The 23,370-nt window shown below is 39.1% G+C and overlaps 1 protein-coding gene and 1 pseudogene across 2 annotated transcripts in view; both read left to right on the top strand.

The window, feature by feature from the left end:
• Positions 1–23,370, top strand: part of ARHGAP6 (Rho GTPase activating protein 6) — a 537,825-nt gene that overhangs the window by 317,145 nt on the left and 197,310 nt on the right. The gene's annotated exons all lie outside the window — the stretch shown is intronic.
• On the top strand, positions 21,772–23,256 carry LOC144581131 (aspartate aminotransferase, mitochondrial pseudogene; annotated as a pseudogene).

Below are 23,370 nucleotides of genomic sequence, written 5' to 3'. Positions count from 1 at the left end.
CACTTACTGGCAGATAATATGGCTGTGATGAAATTCCCTAGCAAGAAAAGGTCAAAGTGAATTAATGAGAGGTACAGGCTCAGGTAACACTATGTGTGTAGCCAACATAGCAACAAGGAGGTAAAAAGGATATTTGAAAATGTACTCCCTCCATCAATTATGCTCTACAATATTATTCTAACCTTGCTTTAACACTGTAGCTTCATTTTTCTCATTTCTGGGTCCAGGCAATATGGATATTTTGTGTTATTTAATTATGAAATAAATTCTCAATTTGCTTTGGTGTAATTTAATATATAAATAGATATAATTCTTCTAGAAAGTTTTGTTAGATATTAAGGTAGATATATCAAAATATAATAATGTATGCTATCAAATTATATTAAATCACTATAGTGTTGAAGCAGTCTAACAATATTCATTAATGTCTGATCAGACACTAAAAAGTATATTTTAAAAAGACAAATTTTAAAAATTAACAGTGATCAAGAGATTTAAGAAAAAATCCACATTGACATACTACTGTGATAGTTTCTCAAAAAAAAAAAAAACAGCAAAAACGTTTATGTTATCTCCATGTCAAGATACTTCAACTTAGGTTGGGGCCATATATTCTAATGAAAGTAGTCAAGCAAATAGTCACCTTGCCAAACTAGTTTTTTGTTTTGTTTGTTTTTTATTTTACTTTAAGTTCTAGATACATGTACAGAACGTGGAGGTTTGCTGCATAGGTATACATGTGCCATGGTGGTTTTCCGCATCTATCAACCTGTCATCTAGGTTTTAAGCCCCGCATGCATTAGGTTTTTATCCTAATGCTATCCTTCCCTCTGCCGCCCACCCGCTGGCAGGCCCCAGTGCGTGAAGTTCCCTCCCTGTGTCCATGTGTTCTCATTGTTCAACCCACACTTACGAGTGAGAACATGTGGTGTGCCAAACTAGTTTCTATTGTCGACTAATCATTTCTCATTCTTTAACCTGAACTCCCTGGAGAAAAAGTAGAAAGTTAATCAAGCTACTGCCTAAGGTTTCATGAGGACTGTGAAAAAAGAATGAAACATCATTCCAGCGTTCAGAGGGAATGGATTAGGCCACAGGGCACCAAGACAGCTGTCTTTGATTCAGTTGTCTTTAGAATAGGACTAACATTTAATAAAATTCCAAAGTTTGGTTGAGCCTTTATTAATTAATTAGTATAAATTCATTTATCATGGGAATTACGCTACCCGCTACACTCCTCTGCCATCCAAAGTCAGCAGTAAACTGCTCTTTCCCTGTTTCCAACCATCCCCTTCTCTAACAGACCCCTCCCTCTTCTTCATATTGCTCACTGACACTTTACATAGGAGAACTGAATTACAGTTGCGGCACTCTAAGGGTCATGTTCGGCCACTCACCCACAACGGGACTCCTTTTCACCACATTCAGCGTGGCTAATCAGGTGATCATCTGCATGAACCTTTAAGTATTAAGAATCCCCTTCCCCCTAAGTCACTTATCCTTGGGTGAATATTTTCTTTCATTACAATCTCCTTGAGAGAGGCCCAGGCCTACATCCTGAAATTTTCATTCTGTCATTTGAAATCTGCTCTCTTGAAAGATAGGCCACATCTACTACTTCACTATTCAAATATTTTAGGTCAGCATTTCCATTACTGCACAGTCTTTGCAACTTCAGACTCAACATCATTTCTTTCACGGATTTCAAAGGTGGGTCAAAGGACAAAACTTTCACCCTTTTCCCCTCCCCAGCCTCACTACCCTCTTCAGAAGTTGCTGGATGTAGCAGTGTGTTTCAAAGGTGTGACCTCCAGAGCAGTTTCATGCTCCAACCATGCAATCCACTCCATGGTCACTTTCTTCTTTTCCAAAATTCTTTTCATGCAGCCCAAGTTTCCATTGCCTGGTGTAATGCTTTTGTCAGACTTGGAGTTCATTTGAGCTTATTGGACAGTTGTTGGCTCATTAAATATTCTACCTATGCCTTTTCACAGAATTAAACTCAAGTTGCCTCTCTCTATCTAACTGTTACAATTTAAGTGAAATTTCTAATTGCTTGAATTTTTTTCAATACTTTTAAAAAATTATTATACTTTAAGTTCTGGGGTACATATGCATAATGTGCAGGTTTGTTACATAGGTATACATGTGCCATGGTGGTTTGCTGCACCCATCAATGCATCATCTACATTAGGTATTTCTCCTAATGCTATCCCTCCCCTAGACCCCCAACCCCCAACAGGCCCGATGTGTGGTGTTCCCCTCCCTGTGTCCCTGTGTTCTCATTGTTCAACTCCCACTTATGACTGAGAACATGCAGTATTTGGTTTTCCGTTCTTGTGTTAGTTTGCTGAGAATGATGGTTTCCACCTTCATTTGTGTCCCTGCAAAGGACATGAACTCATCCTTTTTTATGGCTGCAGAGTATTCCATGGTGTATATGTGCCACATTTTCTTTCTCCAGTCTGCCTAACTAAAATTTTATAATTAGTAGTCTTCATTTCACAATAAATTATGACAATGATGGTGGTCATGGTAGTGGTGGTGGTGATCACGATTATGATGATGATGAACATATATATATATATACAGCACTCTTTCCATGTGCCAGGTACATAAGTACTTTATAATTTTTATCTCATTTAATCATTTCAACAAACTTGTAGGCTAGGTAATGCTCACTGACCCTAACAAGTTTAGATGTTCACAACTGTTAGGTTCTCTTTGGTAGGTAATGGAAACACTCAAGAAGTGACAAGTGGTAAAAGTTACTGTACTACTATGTCACTACCAGCTTGTATGGAAGACCAAATTCTTCTGTACAGATAATCATTTAATAGCCAGCAGACACCAAAAATCCAGCTTGTTTTGGTAGCTTGGAAATAATCAATTTCTCTGTCTTTTCAGGTTTTCTGAGCATTTCTTTGCATGAAAAGTTTGCCTGATGCAGTCACAAATCATTGTTGGCTCATTAAAAATCCTAAGCAGTGACTTTTCTAGAATATGGCTCTACTCACTCTCTGGGTACACCCTTTCTTTTTTTTTCTTGTGAATCTTATTTTTTAATTGCATTTTAGGTTTTGGGGTACATGTGAAGAACATGCAAGACAGTTGCACAGGTACACATGTGGCAGTGTGATTTGCTGCCTTCCTCCCCTTCACCTATATCTGGCATTTCTCCCCATACTATCTTTCCCCAACTCCTCACCCCCACTGGCCCTCCCCTATTCCCCCCAACAGACCCCAGTGTGTAGTACTCCCCTCCCTGTGTCCATGTGTTCTCGTTGTTCAGCACCCGCCTATGAGTGAGAACATGCGGTATTTCATTTTCTGTTCTTGTGTCAGTTTGCTGAGAATGATGTTCTCCAGGTTCATCCATACAAAGGATATGAACTCATCGTTTTTGATTGCTGCATAATATTCCATGGTATATATGTGCCACATTTTCCCCGTCCAGTCTATCATCGATGGGCATTTGGGTTGATTCCAGGTCTTTGCTATTGTAAACATTGAGGCAATAAACATTCGAGTGCATGTGTCCTTATAGTAGAACGATTTATAATCCTTTGGATATATACCCAGTAATGGGATTGCTGGGTCAAATGGAATTTCTATTTGTAGGTCCTTGAGGAATCGCCACACTGTCTTCCACAAGGGTTGAACTAATTTACACTCCCACCAGCAGTGTAAAAGTGTTCCTATTTCTCCACATCCTTTCCAGCATCTGTTGTCTCCAGATTTTTTAATGATCGTCATTCTAACTGGCGTGAGATGGTATCTCAATGTAGTTTTGATGTGCATTTCTCTAATGACCAGTGATGATGAGCATTTTTTCATACACCCTTTCTAATGATGGGGTCAAGGAAAATGATCAGCAAGTACAGAGAGGAGGCAGAACAATTAGGGAAGAGAGAACTAAAATAGAAGTGAGGGATCAGACAAAAATTCATTTGGGCTACTTGCCACATTTCCAATTTCAAACTCCTTATCCTAAATCAGGTTAGTTCAACTATCAAGAAATAGGTGTGGCCCTTGGAACAATTTCGTGCAGAGTGACATACTACCATCTGCACGTACACACACACACACAGACACACACACACACACACACACACAGAGAGAGAGAGAGAGAGAGAGAGAGAGAGACAGAGAGAGAGAGAGAGAGAGAGAGAATGTAAGCAATACTGTTGCCTGAGACAGGTTGTTTCTGATTAAATCAGGACACCCTAGCAAATATCTCAACACTAAAGACTTCTAAGCACTGGCCAAGTTCAGTAAATTTCCTGAAAGGAAGAAGTTTAGTTCTCAGGGTGACTTGAAATGAGAACTTTTTTGCTGTTTTTATTTTAAAATGCTTTTGCCTGGGAGAGAGCACTATGTAGAATTAATATCCCCTTCTGTTTCCACAGCACCACACTGGTCAGCCTAACTTAGGGAAATTCTTTGTTGCCTTTTCTTCCAAATACCTGTTAAAGAACTTTTGCTGGGGCTTACGTCTGTATGATCAAACTTCAAATTTTCCAAGGATCTGAGGCTTCTCTGGAGCGTAGACTGGTGTTGAGATTTCTACAATAGTGCAAAGTATGATGTTTTTCACAACCAACACAAATATGCATGCTTACAATTTACCTTCAGTCTGGAAACATGTTAGTGAAGCATGAATTTCTAATTGGCTACCCACAGATGGATGTGGTACTAAGTATGCTTGAACTGGATAATATAATTTGAAGGCATTTCTAAGCGTCAGTTGACATCTATTGTATAACAAAGAAAGATTATATATGTGCGTATATATATATGTATGCCTATGCATATATATATGTAGTATATATACCTATACATAATATATATACATCAATCCAGCTGAACATAGTATATATGCATAATGTATAGTCTACATATGTGTGTGTATCTGTATATTATATACCAATTAAAATAACATTCTCAGGCATTTATTTTAAGAAACTAACCAATCTGCTCTTACCTCATTTCAGATTCCCCATGAGTGCTAGAATATTTTATCCTTGGGGATAATTAAATAAGAAAGATACAATACCAATACTGAATTACCATTACTGACTCAGTATTGGAGAATTGAGAATTATTCAAATGTGTTGAAATCTCTCTTCCCACCCTCTACATAGAGAGCAAGTCAGTACACTGAAGTTGTCCCTTGTCTGTGCCCTTGCCTTTTGGTTAAGGACTTTGATCAGCTGACTTAAGACAACCTCAGATTTGAGAGACCCTCTGCTTTTTCATGCCCTAATTTGGTCTCCAGTGGTTTCTGGTAAATAAAGTGAAGATATACCAAAGGTACCTGTTTCAGCATGACCATTGCTTTATTTGGACTGGTTAACAGTGTTTACTTAAGGCTCCCAGGCAGTGAATATCCTTCATCTCCTAGATTGCAATCTGCTAATATAATCACTCCCCATCTCTTTTGCATTGTTAGCTGTCTTTGTGTGTGTATTGTGTGTGTATGTAAACTACTTGACCTTGTATTTCATCAACTTATACCAAACTACCCCTTTGCTGTTGATGAAAACAGTATCCTTTCTACACTTAAGTACCACTTATTCAAGAGGACTATTATGTGATAATGTCTCTCAGTTAATTAGAACATGGTGTTACTGAGGTATAATTTATTTTTATAGTCATTTTATTAATGGCAACAGTAAAATATACCCATTACTTGTCATGGAACAGATCATATGCTGAATGTTGGACTTGCCTTATGTTTCTCTGTGCAAGAGTTGACTCTCATGATCACTCAAGTGTTTCCAGAAGGGAAAGGTGAGAAGTGATTGGTCAATGCCTAAGGCTCTCACAACTTGTGGTCTACAACCCTGTTTGACAGTGAGTTGTTTGGGCCTCAGTAGGAATTTTCCCACAGAAAGGATGTTCTTACTGGCAGGCTCCCAGGACCGCCCACAAATCCATTTAACCATAACAGAGCTGACAGCATTGTCAGGGCTGCAGTTGGCTTCCAAGTGGGAAGTCAGCTTAGTATTAATAGCACAGTTCCAGCTGCACTGTGGGTCCAGCAGACTTCTGATGGACGGGCCTGGGAACCAAGGCAGTCTTTGTAACATTTATGGGAAATGGAGTCCTCGTTGAGAATGGTGGAAAGACAGTACTGTGGCAGCACAAGGCCCATGGATTCTCACTTCCCCTTTCTACTGTAATCACTTCCAATGCCACTATCCAGCAGGAAGAAACCAAGGGGAATCCTAGAGGAATCCTTCTCTAGCCTTCAAGTCTGGGGAGAGCCTGCCCTGTTCCTGGCCTGGCTCACTTGGGTCGACTATTCTCATGTACAGGATATTTGTAAGTTGGGTGTTTCTAGGTCACCTGTATTTAGTTGTGTGATATGAATGTTTATTTTAATATAGTAACTCTTGATCCAGGCACAAATATATTAGAATGTAAGGTTCATTTTTATTTTTAGAAGATTTTTATTCATTTTGACTAATTTCAGTTCTGATTATGATCTTCTGCTTCTAATATTTTAAAGCCATCATTTTTATGGAAGTAAAATGTGTGTGCATGGTTGTAGTAAAACATTCAATTTGTGGTTACAACAGGAAATGGGAGAAGTGGGTGGTGCATTATGTGTGCATGCGTGTGTGTGTGTGTAATTCGAATATGACCTAAAGGATGGGTGTGTTTGTTACACCAAGACATACTTCAAGGAATTAAAAATTGTGTTGTACTAAAGGGAGGTCTTTTTCACTAATGTACTTAGAAGTACTGCAGACCATTTAATTTTTTTCCGTTGGTCAGAAGTATTATAATTAAGAGATTTTTTTCCCCCTGGGAGCTCTTTGAATACATAATTTCTTTTAAAAGATTTTTAAAGATTGACCAGCAACCGGTAAATTATTTTCTGCTAATCCCAAGTAAATGTCTCTGTAATGTAAGGGCTGCTTTAAAGTTATTTTATGGGGTACATATAATACAAAGGAAAATAACTTGTTTATTAAGTTGATTTTCTTTATTTTTTCATGATTCACAAATTGTCAGATTAATGCTGTTTGGGACAGTAGAAATGTGGAAACAGGTAAATGAATAACAATTTTAAAGTGTAAATCAACTAAATTGTATATGAAACCCTGCTGGATTCTTAGGTGGTCTCTTGATCTTTCTAAACCACACTTCTCTCTTCTAGGATTCTATTTTGCGATATAGTCATAAACACAAAAGGAAGATTTCAGCACCAAATTATATGCATATTTAAAATATTGGGCCCCTTCATCCCCTTCCAAACATTGGAAAACTCTGTGGAGTTTGATTCACCAAGACATGGGAAATTTTTCTTCCAGAATATTTTTAAGAGAAAATTCTATTTTCTGGTTATGAATGTAGAATTATAATACAGATAATCTACCATATTTAATAAGCCTCTATAGCTAAGTCTAGGTTCTCTTTAAAAGATCTTGTTTTTTCACCCAGCCCCATAGTTACATATTTGAGGGAGCGAAACTGAGCATACAGGATTTTTGGAGTGACAGGTCCATTTGAAATCATTCTGATCCAACATCTTCATTTTATAGAAAAGGGAACTGGAGCCCAAAGGGGTTCAATGACTTGAGCAAGGCTACTGCTGGTGATGGCAATAGTAGGAGTGGCCATCATTTCCTGAAGTTCTTGTTTCTGGGTTTCCTTAGGTTTTATTTTACCCTCACAACAACCTTGTAAGGCAAGGAGCCATATTCCAGTTTTGTAATGAGAAATCTGAAGTTTAGGAAGTCCTTGCTGCTCAAAATCAACAGGCATTAAGAGGCAGAGCAAGAATCCACGGATTCTGGAGGCCTGGTGGCTTCTGCCTCAGGGTATTTTCCATTGTGCCAGACATTTCCCAGGCCTAAGTAGAAATACGAGAAGCGGCCGGGCGCAGTGGCTCAAGCCGGTAATCCCAGCACTTGGGGAGGCCGAGGCAGGTGGATCACGAGCTCAAGAGATCGAGACCATCCTGGTCAAAATGGTGAAACCCCGTCTCTACTAAAGATACAAAAAATTAGCTGGGCATGGTGGCGCGTGCCTGTAGTCCCAGCTACTTGGGAGGCTGAGGCAGGAGAATTGCCTGAACCCAGGAGGCAGAGGTTGCGGTGAGCCGAGATTGCACCATTGCATTCCAGCCTGGGTAACAAGAGTGAAACTCCGTCTCAAAAAAAAAAAAAAAAAAGAAATACAAGAAGCATTCCTTCTTTATACATGTTTACTTTTAATATATCAATAGTATCTCTAAGCAATCACCTTGGTTACTGAATCTGTTGGGTAGTAGTGTGTGGGGTATTGGGTCTTCTTACCTTAGTTTTTCTGACAAAAAATAATCTCCCTCCTACTGGATTTCATAATATTCCAAAATTTGTCTTTAGCTGATGCCTCAACATATACTTTGAAATGTCTATTTTATTTAGATCGGAAGAAGAGTATACTTCTCTTCTCTCATTCAGTGATTCATTCATTTATTTATTCACTACGTATGTTTTGAATACTTACTATGTGCAGATACTGTTCTAGGCTTTGGAGATAGAGTTCTGAACAAAACAGAAACAAATCCCTGCCCTGATGGTACTTTCTTTCTAGAGGGCCAAAGGATGGCTAATACATACATAATAAAAAAAATAAGGTAAGTGAAATTGTGATAATGGTGATAGATACACAACAACAACAACAACAAAAAAACAAAAAAACAAAGAAATTTGTTTAATAAGGAGAAGAAGATACCAGGAAGACAGGGAAGGAGTTACTCCAAAAGGACTTCATCGAGAGGGGGAAATTGGGGAGTGTGTCTTATCACATTGTCAATTCAGCAAAAAATGCAGTGTCTATTAAGTCTTCAATCCCCCACCAACAGTAAAATGCTTATCCTAACTCTGTTTCTATCCGCATATCTTCCCATCCACCCTTTATGAAACCTATTGTTATCACTATTATACAGAAAAACAGGAATAACAGGAGTTATCCACAGATATAAGGGCAATACAATTTGAGAGTAAGAGAAGCTTAGTGCCTGGTCCACTTTTCCCAAACATCTAATTTATTAGAAAAGGAGCCTGAGTCTCAGAAATGTTGAAGGAGAGGGGAGGCTGGGGCGGGAGAGTTGCTTGAGCTCAGGACTTGGACACCAACCTGAGCAACATAGCAAGACCCTGTCCGTTAAAACATTTTTTTTAAATTAGCAGCTTGTGGTACCCACCTGTAGTCCCAGCAACTTGGGAGGCTGAGGCAGGAGAATCGCTTAAGTCCAGTAGGTTGATGCTGCAGTGAGCCAAGGTCACATTGCTGCATTCTAGCCTGGGTAACAGAGCGAGACCCTGTGTCAAACCAAAACAAAGCAAAACAGAAAAAAAAAAAAAAAACATTCACGTGACTAAATGACAACCTCAGATCATAATGCAAGGTGCTTATTATTTTATTTCCAGTAAATGATGTGCTGAGTTCTCATGGTGGGCCAAATGATTGAGCTGGATCCAGGGACCTCAGCACTGGCTTCAGAGGAGATGGTCTCTGGCCTGGAGGCACAGAGAAGGAACTGATACAGACAAAGCCTTCTGATCTCAAACCAGTGTTCCTTCCCCAACCCCATGATGGGGACTCTTCTCTGTTTTCTAGGGTCTCAGAGGGTGACAATGGGGTTACCATTTATATTTGTACTTCCCACTCTGTACTTCAAGTATGTCATAGGTTAAATGAAACTATCTGAGCTGACCTATGAATTAAAACCACTGTATCATTATGTCTGTGGGAAAATGCATATGGACTCTGAAACATCCAGCTATCTTAACAGACTTTCAGAATTGGGGAGGATCTAAGTTGGAAAATAGAAGCAAAGAGCACTTAGTGTCCAGTGAGGCAAACTGGCTGCCCAGCCCCTAAGACATTGACTATCTCCTAGAGAAAACACAGTCCTCTATAGTCCTCAAGGAAACATCAGATGAGATGCGAATAAGTAGTAACAGTTTCTTCAAAACTGTATGGATAAAGTTCTCTTCACTATGAAGACAAACTGATAAATAGTCATGATGGGCTATGGGGATCTATCGAGATTGCAACTCATTTAATCTGTATTTACTACTTTACCTGTGGGTTGGACTCATGTTTCTATTAATGGTAGTAGTCAGCATAGTGCCACAAATGCATGCGAAATGGCGTGGAGTGGAAGGACATGTTCTCTTAGTTATTCTGTATACTAGCAAGTGTCGTTTTCCCATCTACCTTCCATAATGGAAATGCCATGGACATTTCTGTTCCTGTTCTACAATCCTATCATCGCCTGATTGATTGGAATCATATTGCTATATAAGGACTTCAAGCATATATAAGCATTCAGAGGAAACATGAGGTTAGGTTGAACTGCAGTGGATGCTCTACCACGGTTCAAGGGAAAGATGATTATGGTTGCCTTGGCAACCATAGCTCTGCACTCTCTGTTTTATTACATACTCTTTTCCTATTTGGGAATACTTTTGAAGAGAAACAAAAGACAAAATGTTAGTAAGGTCTCATTTTCAATTTATGAGGCTTCTGGGAATGATAGAGTTTTATGTTACTACAAAAACATCTCAATTTCTTAAAATTTCCCCTAACATTGGAAAGCCCAGGCATATGAAATGAACCAAAAATAAGCTTTTACTTATGTCAAAACACAAATATCATTTTTGCTCTCATTAGAGGTAATTATTTTGTAAGGACTGAAACAAAAAGATTACTTTTCTATTTCTCTCTAGCATACAGCTGTGACTTCTATTTTTCTATAAAAAGGGAAATATTTTTGCTTGCAAATTTTCCTTAGTATTTTTACCTGTAATACTGTAATATAGTTATTCAACTACAAATAGGTATATAAATAAAATAGTCTTACTCTAGGAAATGTCTGGGTTGAGAGACTGACTGTCAAACAGTGGTATTTTAACAGTGTTAAATTTTAATTCCCAACACTTCCTCTTTTAGGTTTCCTTTGTAGACCCCACAAGTTTTTAATTTTTTAGAAAAGAAAAGTGGTCATATTTGGGTCTCTGTGATTGTTTTTTTCTGTATTAAAGCAAAAATATGGTATAAATGTATACTACTGCATAGCTATAAAATAAAAGTCATTGAGAAATATATTTTATTTTGTCCACTCACTTGTTATTAAGTCTGTCTTTTCTTTCTTTCTTTCTCTCTCTCTCTTTTCCTTTTTTCTTTTCTTTCTTTTTCCTTGAGATAGATCTCACTATGTCACCTAAGCTAGAGTGCAGTGGCATAATCTTGGCTCACTGCAACCTCCATCTCCTGGCTTCAAGTGGTCCTCCCACCTCAGCTTACCCAGTAGCTGGCACTATAGGCACCCATCACCATGCCTGGCTAATTTTTATAGAGACAGCATTTCACCATGTTGCCCAGGCTGGCCTCGAACTCTTGGGCTCCAGCCATCCTCCCATCTCGGCCTCCCAAAGTGCTGAGGTTACAGTGGCTCTATGGAAAAAATTTAGGTTAATACTCTAGGACAGGAGTTAGGGAACTTTTCTGTAATGGATCAGATGGTAAGTGGCTCAGGCTTTTGAGGCTATACAGATTTTGTTACAACTACTCAACTCTGATGTTGTAGCTGAAAGAAGCCATAGATAATATGCAAACAAATGGACTGGGCTGTGTTAAATTAATACTGTATTTACGAAACAGACAATGGACTGGATTTGTCCTGGGGGTGTAGTTTGCCACCTTCTACTCTAGGAGAATAATTGTTTTGCTTACTTATCTGTCCTCAGTCTGCAGGGAAGTATAGTGCTTCGGGCAAATTGCTTCTTTTATAATATATGCCTAAACTAGTGCAGTGGTGTATACCTGTAATCCCAGCTACTTGAGAGGCTGAGTTGGGAGTAACACTTGTGCCCCCAGGAGTTTGTGTCCAGCCTGGGCAGCATAGAGAAACCCTCATCTCTTAAAAAAAATTTTTTTTTTGCCTAAAAGGCCATCTTTTCACACTGCCTTTTGTGTAAAATGTCCCAGTTGTTACCATATTGGTTCTGTTAGAGAGAAAGGCAGGGGGTTACACACTTTTGCAACTCATTAAGGAGGGTAGATATCAATAATAATTTCCTTAGTTTAAAAGCTGTTAGAACATATAAAAAAAATCAGCTACTAAGATTTCCTTACACACTGGCTGAACTGCTCAGTTAGAACTGCTCTTGAATATCCAAGGCCTGATGCGCCCTCCCTGCATAAGCTGGCAATATAAACTGAGGTATACACTGTGGGATTCGGCCTTGGACCCCAGCTGCTGTCCCCATCCCAGTGGGGTCTCCATAGTCACCTGGCACCAACAAGAACTTGCTTTCTTCTTTATTTTCCTTTGAAGAATTCACTGGTGCTTTGTTCAAACTGATTTTAACATCCCCTTTGAATTTTAATCAGATACTTCAAAGAAAAGTATAGAAAAATGAAAACAAATACCTATATATTTGTTACTCAGATTTAATAATGGTTAACATTTGTTAACTGCTTTGGATATTTTTATCATTTTAAAAATAAAGAATACACTTACAGACACAATTGTAACCCAAGATTTTTCCCCATTCCAACAATTTCTAAAGAGGCTATTGTCAGAGGAATCTGAATTCTTTTCCACTTATTAAAATTGGTTATTGAGAAGCAAAAGAATAGAATATCGATTTTATAGTATATATTCAGACCATCATTGGTGCATAGTATGACCAATTTGATCCAATTTATATGGTTTTCTGCCCATAGAAGACTGAATAATACCATGAATCTACTCCCAAGAGAGACTTAGGGAGTACATCACATCCCTTTCCTATTGGGAATGGGGTATGCATCTAAGAGACAATAAATATAAATCATTCTAATTCATAATAAAGAGCTGGATACATTTTTCACTTTCAGTGGCAACTTTGAAAAGTGCATTATTTTTCTCTGCTGCCTTTAACATACTTATTGCCTTGTGGTACAAATGCTTTCATAAATGTTCTCTCATATGATCTTGTGTGGTGGTTAGAACAGATGATGTTAACAGCTCTTTCCCAGGTCAGGGCATGGATGTACTGAGATGCCTGTACAGTGCCTGGCAGTCTTGGCTGCACCTTTGTACCACTTACTGAGCTTTGAAAAGGCACTGATCCTGAGCCTATCCACAGAGGTTAAAGCCAGCCAGGCTGCAGGGCATCAATATTCTTTTTTTTTTTTTTTGAGACAGAGTTTCACTCTTGTTGCCCAGGCTGGAGGCCAGTGCACAATCTTGGCTCACTGCAACCTCTGCCTCCCGGGTTCAAGTGATTCTCCTGCCTCAGCCTCCCAAGTAGCTGGGATTACAGGCACCCACCACCACCACTCCCAGTTAATGTATGTATTTTTTTCAGTAGAGATGGGGTTTCACTGTGTTGGCCAGGCTGATCTCGAACTCCTGACCTCAGGTGATCCACCCACCTCTGCCTCCCAAAGTGTTGGGATTACAGGCGTGAGCCACCGCATCCAGATGGGCATCAGTATTCTTAATTGATTCTACTGTACTGCCGAGGTTGAGAACCCCCAGTGGACCAGTGGCTCCCAACTAGGGACTATTTGCCCCCACAAGGGGACATTTGACAATGAGACATATTTGATTATCACAATTGAGAAGGGGTATCCCCTGGCATCTAGTGGGTAGAGACCAGGGATGCTGCTAAATATCCTACAGTACCCCACCAACATAGAATTATCTGGCCCCAAAGGTCAATAATGCTTATGTTGACTAACCCTGATTTAAGCTGGACTGAAGTCCCTCTGACACTAAATCATATTGTTGTTTCCTTAGTCTCAAGTTGCTAGGTTATTCAAATTAGTCATCCTGTTATTATTGCTGCTAATAAAATATATTTTAAGTAGGTTGCTCTTCAGAACTACAGTGTTTACAATGACTTTTTAGTTTATCAGGACCAAGTGATCTTGTGTCATAACCATACTAGGATAGGCAAAAATTCTTATATTTCTTCAATTACTTTTGTCAAAATACGAAACAAGCAAACACACAAAAAATAACATACCATCAAAAAGAAGAGCTATTTCTCAACATAAATCGCTCTGTATGTATTATCCCAAATAAGCGATTTGTATCATATAAAGCAGTGGATTTCACACTTGAGAGTACATTGACGTCACCTAGAGGACTTGGTAAAATACTGACTGCTGGACTCATCTCCAGAGTGCCTGGTCAGTAGGTCTGGGGTTGGGTTCAAACAGTCACATTTCTAATAAGTTTCCAGCTAAGATTCATATTTCTTATTATGAATTGTTAATTGTCAAAGTATAATCCCTAGGCAAGAAATATGAATTTCTCTATATTAGCATGTCAAATGAATATTAACGCAGGATCATCTATTATAGCCACAGGTATATATTCCTAAACATTCAAAAATCATTTTATCATAGTATACAAATAACTTAAAATATGATTCAAGAAGTACAGAGGGCTTCCTATTTCTACAGTTACAATCAGAACAGCCGTATACAATCAGACCTTTTGCTACCACTTGTAAGAGCAGCAAGAGCTAGCTACAGCAAGTGTTGCTTAATAACAAGCCTAAGAGTGTTAAGAATGCACAGAATCTACCTGATCAGAAATGAAGGGGTGCCAGTTCACTGAGATGCTTTTAAATGCGTCTGGTCAATGAGAAAGTTGATATTTTCTGTTTCTTGTGTATCCTTTGAATTATATATAAGTGCTTAAGTGAAAAAAATGTCTTGGTCCAAATTCCCTTAGCTTTTGATACATTAACATGTTTATGAAAGTGGATGGGATATCTAAAATTTTATTGAAGTATATTGCCTCTCTATAAAATAACATATCTTAATTCCTTAAGTAATCAAAATATTTGGCAGAGGTGGCTAAATAATGTTAGATTCAAGTATGGAATTTGAAACCCATTTCAAGCATTTCAAGAACAAGTCAGTGATTCATCCAGTCAATCAGCCAAAGACACTTTAATTACATTTGTCACAATATAAAACAAGCAAACAAAGTTTAGAAGACAGACAGTAGTGACATGGTGTTTTGTAAAAAAACATTTCCATAGTACTAGTGCCCCCCTTTTGTTGTCATCCAGTAGAAAGAAGTGTATACATTTGTGAAAAATGCATGAGAATAATAAAAATGTTTAAAAATCCACATTTTCTCCATTTAGATGGACTTTTCTTAAACCAGTCAAAAGTTAGATGTTACAGTGTATTTTTTAGGAGTAAAAATCTAAACCCCAAAGTGTCAGAATTCAAGAGTACCCGTCCCTTATTTCCTACAAGAGCTCATCTGAATCCCTTGATAGTAAAGATTTTCTTTCTTTCTAGAACCTGACATGATTTCTAGTACATACCAAGTGATAAATACATTTACTTTCATTTTATAAATTAGGTAAATTCACTTTCATTGAATTTACGTAAATAGCTGTATGAGAGGTCCATGCATTTCTATATTTCATGAATTTTGAATTATATATTTCAGTCCCATTTGAAGTTAGAATCCTTATAAAGAAAATCCTGAAGAGGATCCAGACTGTAGTTTCCAATGTGCAAATTTTTAATTGTGAACTAGAGAATGAAAATAAAGGAAGGTTATTGGAAAATTTTCCAAGAACCAAGCCTTTCTGTTGTGCTGATATTGATGATGTATGGCAGTCAGTAATGAGACTACCAAAGGTGAACTGAATAATCCCATACCATAAAATGTTACATAAACTTTAAACTGCTAAGAAAATCTAAACATTAAAAAAGTACCTATTCGCAAAGTTCCGCTGTTGTGTGTTTAAGAGCAAATTGGGAGGTTGCTATGGCATTACTTATGCGTGCATGGCAACAGAGTGAACTCAGTGTTTCAGCTTGATAAAAGAGGAAATTAGCTCACCATTTCCCTTCCCCAAATCAGATTCAGATATCCAAATATTTCGTTTTGAAATGGTATATCCATCAACACGTTCTAATGGATGAAAGTCAATAATGGGGGTGGGGTAGGGGTGGGGGAAAGGACATAAGATGAAATTTGTATGTCATGTGCTTACTTTAGAAAATGCAACTTGTCTCTAACCAGTCTATTCATAGCTCTGCATCCTTCTTCCCCCTTGATAGGATGGGGTTTCTCAGTGCGCATCTGTTAGGTGAATATACAATGATGAGTAACACTTTGGCAAAAGACAGCAATTTATCAGCCCATATAACTTTGTTCTAATGAAAGTGGATCATCCTGGAATTTGAGGAAGAAACATTGTTCAGCTGTGAAACTATAATTCCCTGTGTGTAACAGCCCTCCAGGGAAGGAGTAGATTTTGCCAGCATAATATGTGAAGTTTAGTCATTATCAACTGCACAAAGCAGAGGTCAGGCGTGGGTGTACATATGGGAGGCACCATTGTGAAATCAACCCACAGCCACTGCCCTGCTGGGTGATCCAATACAAACAGAGCCAAATGTCACGAATAAATGCTGACATTTTATCACATGATTAGTTTAAATATTACTACTGTGTCTTTTCTTGTATTGTTTATCTTTCACATCTTTATTTTGTTTCCGGTTTCCTTTCTTTCAACTGATAAATGAAAAATAGGGAAGTATGGTTTGAGTCAGTACTTTGACCATGAACACAGGAAGTTAACTGAACCCACCACCATCAAAAAAAAAAAAAAAAAGGCTCCAAATTGTGAATCTTACATTTGTTCTGGATTGACATGGGTTTGGGAATCATAATTTTATTATTTTTTAATTTTACATAGAGTAAAATTGACCTTCTGGGTGGTATGGTTCTATCAGTTTTGACAAATACATATATCACAATTGTGATACAGAAGAATTCTCTCATATCCCACCCCCACCTCTGCCACCACCACTAAGTCTCCTCATTCTGCCTTTTTATAGTCAACCCCTGTTTTCACCCTCAGGCCCTGGCAACCATTGACCTATTGGAACTGTACTAATATGACTGTTTTCTTCCACTCTATCCATTCATGCAGCAGCCATTTATTGATAATCTACTATATGCTGAGCTCCATTTTAGGTGCTAAGGATGAAATGGTGAACAAGACTGACATAGATCTATCTAGAAACAAGATAATAAACAGCCGTAAATCAGTAATTCCAAATTGTGGCAAATGATGTGTAAAGAACAGAAATATTTCTGTGATAACGGATATCCAAAGACAAAATCTATTTTAGATAGCGTTAGAATTTTGCTCTGAGACGGCAGCATATAACCTGAGGACTGGAGGAGGAGAAGAAACCAGCTATGTGAGATGGGCAAGGGTTTGACACATGAGGTAATCATTTCGAGCAAAGGGAACAGTGTATACAAAAGAGAGTTGGGAGTCTAGTGAGTGAAGGGAGCAATGGCATGGTCTACTGTGGATAGATAGGCAGAGCCTCACTAAGGGGTGTGTACTTTATTGCATTTAGAAAATCCGTGGTAGATTAGCAAGAATGTATACAAGGGACCAGTTGATTTGCAGCCACCATCCAGTTGACTGTTAATGGAAGATTGGGCTTTGAAGCAGCTGTGGAGTTGGAGAAGGGATAGATTTGAAATATATTTTAGAAGTATAAGCAACAGGACTGTGTGTTTAATTAGATATGGCAAGTGGCTGGTGAAGGAAAAGGGAATCAAATGTGACTCTCCAGGTCTTGCTTGAGCAGCTGGGTGAGTGATGATATTTACTAACATGAGTAAAATAGAGAGGAACAAGATTGTATTGGGGGAAAATTTAAATGCTGGGGTTTTGGGCAGGCTGAAATAGAGAACCCCATTAGACATCCATTTGGAAATGTGAGACCCCTAGATGGGTACATGTATGTAGAATTCAGAGGAAAGCTCAGAGCTGGAGAGAGAAATTTTTGTCATTTTTAAACTTTTAATTATTCATTATATAATTAATATATAATTTAAATATATTTATTGTTAATATATTTTGATATGTTAACATTAATATAAAAATACATTAACAATTTGTTCACTGATATTTACTGAGGGCCCACTGTGAGGGAGACTTAGGAAATCGGGGCATGATGCTGAGTGCAAGCCTGCATGATCTGAGGCAGGCTGGCAGGAGAGATAGGATTTCGTTAACAGTCACACAGATTATGTGTAAAATTAAAGTGACCTCAGTACCACAAAGGAGGAGAGGGTACTTTGAAAGGGCACAAGAGGGAGATTTGACTGAATCTGGGTGGAGGTGAGGGTCAGGAATGGCTTCCCTGCACATTAAAGAATGAGGAAGTGGGAGAGGATATCAGGTTAAAGAAAGAACATGAATAAAAGGCGGTGTGGTAGAAGACCAGAGATTTTGGTCCTCAGATGCACTGTGATTCCAGTTTAGAAGTCCAGAAGGGTATCCCAGGAGCATCTCAAGCACTTTAGGCAATTCACATTCCTTCAGCAAATATTTGTTGAGCACCTGGAGTGTGCCTGAGATTCTTTCAGGTGTTGGGAATTCAGCAGTTAGTGTGCAAAGGTTCTTTCCCTCATGAAGCTTGTTTCTTTCTGGTGGGGCTGATTCAGGAGGTTCACAAATTCCAGGCACATCTTGAGAAGGATTGACTAAGAGATGTTGTCCTGGAACAGAGCCATGAGGAGTGCCAGCATTTAGAGCTCTAAAGGAGCAGAAGCAACATCAAAAAACCTAGAGCAAGTGGCTAGTGAAGGGAAAAGAGAGGAAAGGGGTGCATATAACAAAAACTGGGGGAGAAAACTGATTCCAGATGGCAAGGCTAATGAATGGCCAGCTAGGTTTAGTGGTGTTGAGGAGTCAAGTAGAATGAAAACGGAACAGTTCCCCTTCAGCTTTACAACATGGCAGCATTGGGAATTTTTACCAAACCACTTTTATCTGAATAATGGAAGTAGAAAACAGATTGAGTTGCTTTAAAGAGTGTCTGGGAAGTGAAAACTGAGAAAGTGAGAAGACGTTGGCAACTGCAAAGTGAGAAATTGCTGATGACTTTGGAGAAATTTGCCTTCAGTTTGGGACTTCATTATTGTCCTGCAGGAAAGCGTCTTCTGGTAGTAGTGAGATTAACTTACTTTTGCCTAACTTGTCTATCTAAAAGGAAGAAAGTGGTAATACATTATAAGATTGAGATTGCTGAGGACGAAATAAGTATATGCATGCAGTGGATACTCACTAAAAATAAGGGGTTGTGTTTATAGTGTTTTAAGTTTACCAATGCCACCCACCTGACATGAAACTTTTAGTAATTATCTTATTGTATTTGAATTATTAACTGATACTCAAGGGAGGGAATAGAATAGGTTAAGCAAATTGCCCTAATAATGCTACTCATAAGCCATGGCCCTTGGAGAATTTGAATCATATTTGCTATGTTTTGGGCATGGTTTGTTTGTCTCCATCAAATCTCATGTTGACATTTGATGATTGGCATGGTGATATTGGAGATGGGGTCTAGTGGGAGATATCTGGGTTACAGGGATGGATCCCTCATAAATGGCTTGGCGCCCTTCTCATGGCAGTGAGGGCATTCTCACTGTCTTGAGACTAGATTGTTTCTCAGGGGAAATGATAGTTCCTGCAAGAGTGGGTTGCTAGAAAGCCAGGACGGCCCTGGGTTTGGTCCCTCTTTGCACGTGCCTACTTCCCTTTGACCTTCTCAAACATATTTTAATGCGGCACAAAAGCTTTTGATGGAATCCAAGCAGATGCCAGTGCCCTCTATCTTGTAAAGCCAGCAGAACTTTGAGCCAAGATAAACCTCTGTTCTTTATTAACTACCCAGCCTTAGCTATTCCTTTATGGCAACACAAAATGGACTAAGACAACATATTTTGACTTGGTTCTATGCTATGTTTGCTCCACTTGGTGTTGTAATTTTATTCCCCTGTAGGAATTGTATCTGCTTAAGTGAAGACTGAGTATTCATCTGCTTTGTATCTCCACATCACATTGTATTTAACCCAGTGCCTGGCATAGTTTTCATTTGTGAGTGGAATTGATTTCTCAGCCCTTGGCCCAACCTTCTTGGGCTGCTCTTGTTTTTGAAGCTCCAGTTTATATTCAGGAGACATGCTTTGGACTTCAGACCCCAAAACTAATTCATGTACACATATTGTCAGTGGAGAAAGTGGGAGAGAGTAAAGGGTGGAGATAGCTCTTGAGCATAACAATAGAAATGGTATGATGTTAGCAGAAAATTAATACGTGCACATTTGGTTGTATTGAGAAATAAATACTCTAACATTATCAGGAAGCAAATAAAACTGATAATTGCTAGGTGTCAAATATATGTAGTAGATAATGTAAAAATGCATATGTGGTGTATGTATACTATGTAATTGTATATTCTATTATATATCACATACAATGTACATTTATATATCTATAGATATCTACCCTTGTTCATTTTTTCCTCCAAAATGAAATACTTTTACTATCAGAGAGTACCAAGTAAGAATATTACCAGGACACTTTGGGAGGCCAAGACGGGTGAATCATGAGGTCAAGAGATTGAGACCATCCTGATCAACATGGTGAAACCCTGTCTCTACTAAAAATACAAAAATTAGCTGGGCATGCTGGTATGCACCTGTAGTCCCAGCTACTCAGGAGGCTGAGACTGGAGAATTGCTTGAACCCAGGAGGTGGAGTTGCAGTGAGCCGAGATTGTGCCACTGCACTCCAGTCTGGTGCAACAGAGTGAGACTCTGTCTCAAAAAAAAGGAATATTCCCAGGAGGGTCAGAGATTGGGATGCAATCTCAGAACCCATTAAAGAGCCTGGGGACAGGTGGGCTGGAGGAGTCCTGTGGAGAGCTTGAAAGCTGTCTCTCGCCTCTTGAAAGAAAGGACTATGGGGGATGAAGTAGACTGATTCAGTGTACATCTCCTTGGGATATTACTTACTGACTTTTAGGCATTACCTAGGACATGCATTTAGGGAATGTTCCAGTATCATGCTTGGTTGCATTATTTCCCTGTAGTGGCAAAAAAGGCCTGCAGAAGCCGTGCATTCTGGGTCATTACTAGAACCCAGATGAGTATTGCTTGGGAAATGGAGAAAGAAAATGGAAAGAGAGCACTCCAGAATTCTTTCCCAAATCTCTTGGGTTGAAACATCTTAAATTGCTGTTCTGTTTTTATATTTCCAAGACGGTCAAATAGTAATCATTTCATGCAGCTCCACCAAAAAGTATGATCCAGCTACTATAGAGATGTGGACGTTGGAAGGCCTTCTTGTTGGTTTAAAGTTTTGCCAATTGGTAGACATCTGGGGCTGTATATTAAGGTCTCTTGATTTTCTGAGCCAGAGCAAAGGCATTCTTGTTCTGTCTCTATTTGAATAGTATCTTGGGTGATAGAGTGCCAGCATCATCTATTTATTACCCTTAATGCTCACTGACTATGTGAAAAGAAAGGAAAAGACCTTTAAAGCTGGGGTGATTGTCTAGACAGTCCTAAAATAGCTGTTCCAGGTGCAAAGGAAGCCATAAAATGCAGACAAAGCATGAGGCTCCTTTGGCAAAAATACAGTGTTTTTGAACTCTCATAGGCTCCTTGTAAATTATGAAGTAGAAAATGGCCAGGAGACGAGATTCCAATAATTATAATCATTAGTTATTTTAAATTACCATCACTTATTTCACACAGAGGCATTTTCTGTGTGCTAAATTATATTTAAAATATTTTAAAATAATTATTTGGATAATTCAGAGCTGAAATAGTCCAGGCTGAACTATTTAGCAAGCTGAAACACCTGTGCAAGCTTTAATTCAAAATATACTGAAAATTGACTTCATTTTTCACTCCACTGTGGAGGTCTTGTAATATAAAACAAGAACAGTACCTTCAGTAGGAGCCCATGCCCCATTGGTCTGCATCTTCTTGCTCTCTACTCTGTCCTGTGGCTACCCACTGTGCTCTCAAGGTCAACCATGACCCTGCTGCACTCCAGCCATGTCCTCTAGAGGATCTCTGCCACCTTTCACCCAGGCCTCCCCACCATGGCCTCTGCCAGAGCCAGCTCCTTGTGGGCCCATGTGGAAATGAGACCTCCAGATCCCATCTTGGGAGTCACCAAAGCCTTTAAGAGGGACATCAATAGGGAAAAGATGAGTCTGGGAGTTGGTACCTACTGGGATGAAAAGACACCCAGTTAGATCCCCATAAAAAATTTAGACAAAGAATACCTGCCCATTGTAGGATAAGCTAAATTTTGCAAGGCATCTGCAGAACTAGCCCTGGGTGAGAACAGCAAACTGTTGAAAATTGGCCACTTTATCACTGTGAAGATCATTTCTGGAACTGGGGCCTTAAGAATTGGAGCCAGTTTTGTGCAAAGATTTTTAAAGTTTTTGAAGACAGATGTCTTTTTGTCCAAACCACCTTGGGGAAATCACACACCTCTCTTCAGGGTTGCTGGCATACAGCTACAAGGTTATCAGTATAATGGCCCCAAGACTTGCAGTTTTGACTTCACAAGTGCTATGGAGGACATTTCAAAAATACCAGAGCAAAGTGCTCTTCTCCTGCGTGCCTGGGACCCTCATGCAAAGCAGTGGAAGGAAATAGTAACAGTGGCAAAGAAAAAGAATCTCTACATTCTTTGATATGGTCTACCAAGGCTTTGCCAGTGGTGATGGTAACAAGGATGTGTGGGCTGTGTGCTACTTCATTGAACAGGGCATTCACGTTTGTCTCTGCCAATCATACTCCAAGAACATGGGCTTTATATGGTCAGCATGTGGGAGCCTTCACTGTGCAAAGACAGTGAATGAAACCAAAAGAGAAGAGTAACAGCTGAAGATCCTGATCTATCCCGTGTATTCCAATCCTTCTCTCAATGGGGCCTGTATTGCCTCTACCATTCTGAACATCCTGGGTTTGCAAAAATAATGGTTGCAAGAAGTGAAAATCATGGCCAACTGCATTAGTAGCGTGCAGATTCAGCTGATCTCCAACAGTAAGGAGGGTTCCTTGCACATCTGACAACACATGCCTGACTAAATTGGCATGCTTTGTTTCACAGGGCTAAAGCCTGAACAGCTGGAGAAGCTAACCAAGAAGTTCTTTATCTATATGGCATAGGATGGCTGCATCTCTGTGGCAGGGGTCACCTCCAGCAACATGAGTTATTTTGTCTGTGCCATACACCAGGTCACCAAGTAATGTCCCTGGTGTGAGGGAACAGATACAACTTTTCTGTTTTCAGCTGCTGCTACTATGAGCTTCACATGGAGGATGAGGGAGGGTAGATGCTGGTAAGTAGATCATTTATTTCAACCACAATGCATAACACTGAGTGATTGAATGCATTTCTCAGAAAAGAACATGTAATGACATTGGGCAGAGGCATCTGTGACTGGTGTCTGGAACTTTGTCACTCTAAGCCAAACTCTCCCCCATCTTTC

Source organism: Callithrix jacchus, chromosome X (assembly GCF_049354715.1).
Source record: "Callithrix jacchus isolate 240 chromosome X, calJac240_pri, whole genome shotgun sequence".
Lineage (NCBI taxonomy): Eukaryota > Metazoa > Chordata > Mammalia > Primates > Cebidae > Callithrix > Callithrix jacchus.
Note: the sequence above shows the minus strand (reverse complement) of the source record. Positions and strands in the feature narration are given on the sequence as shown.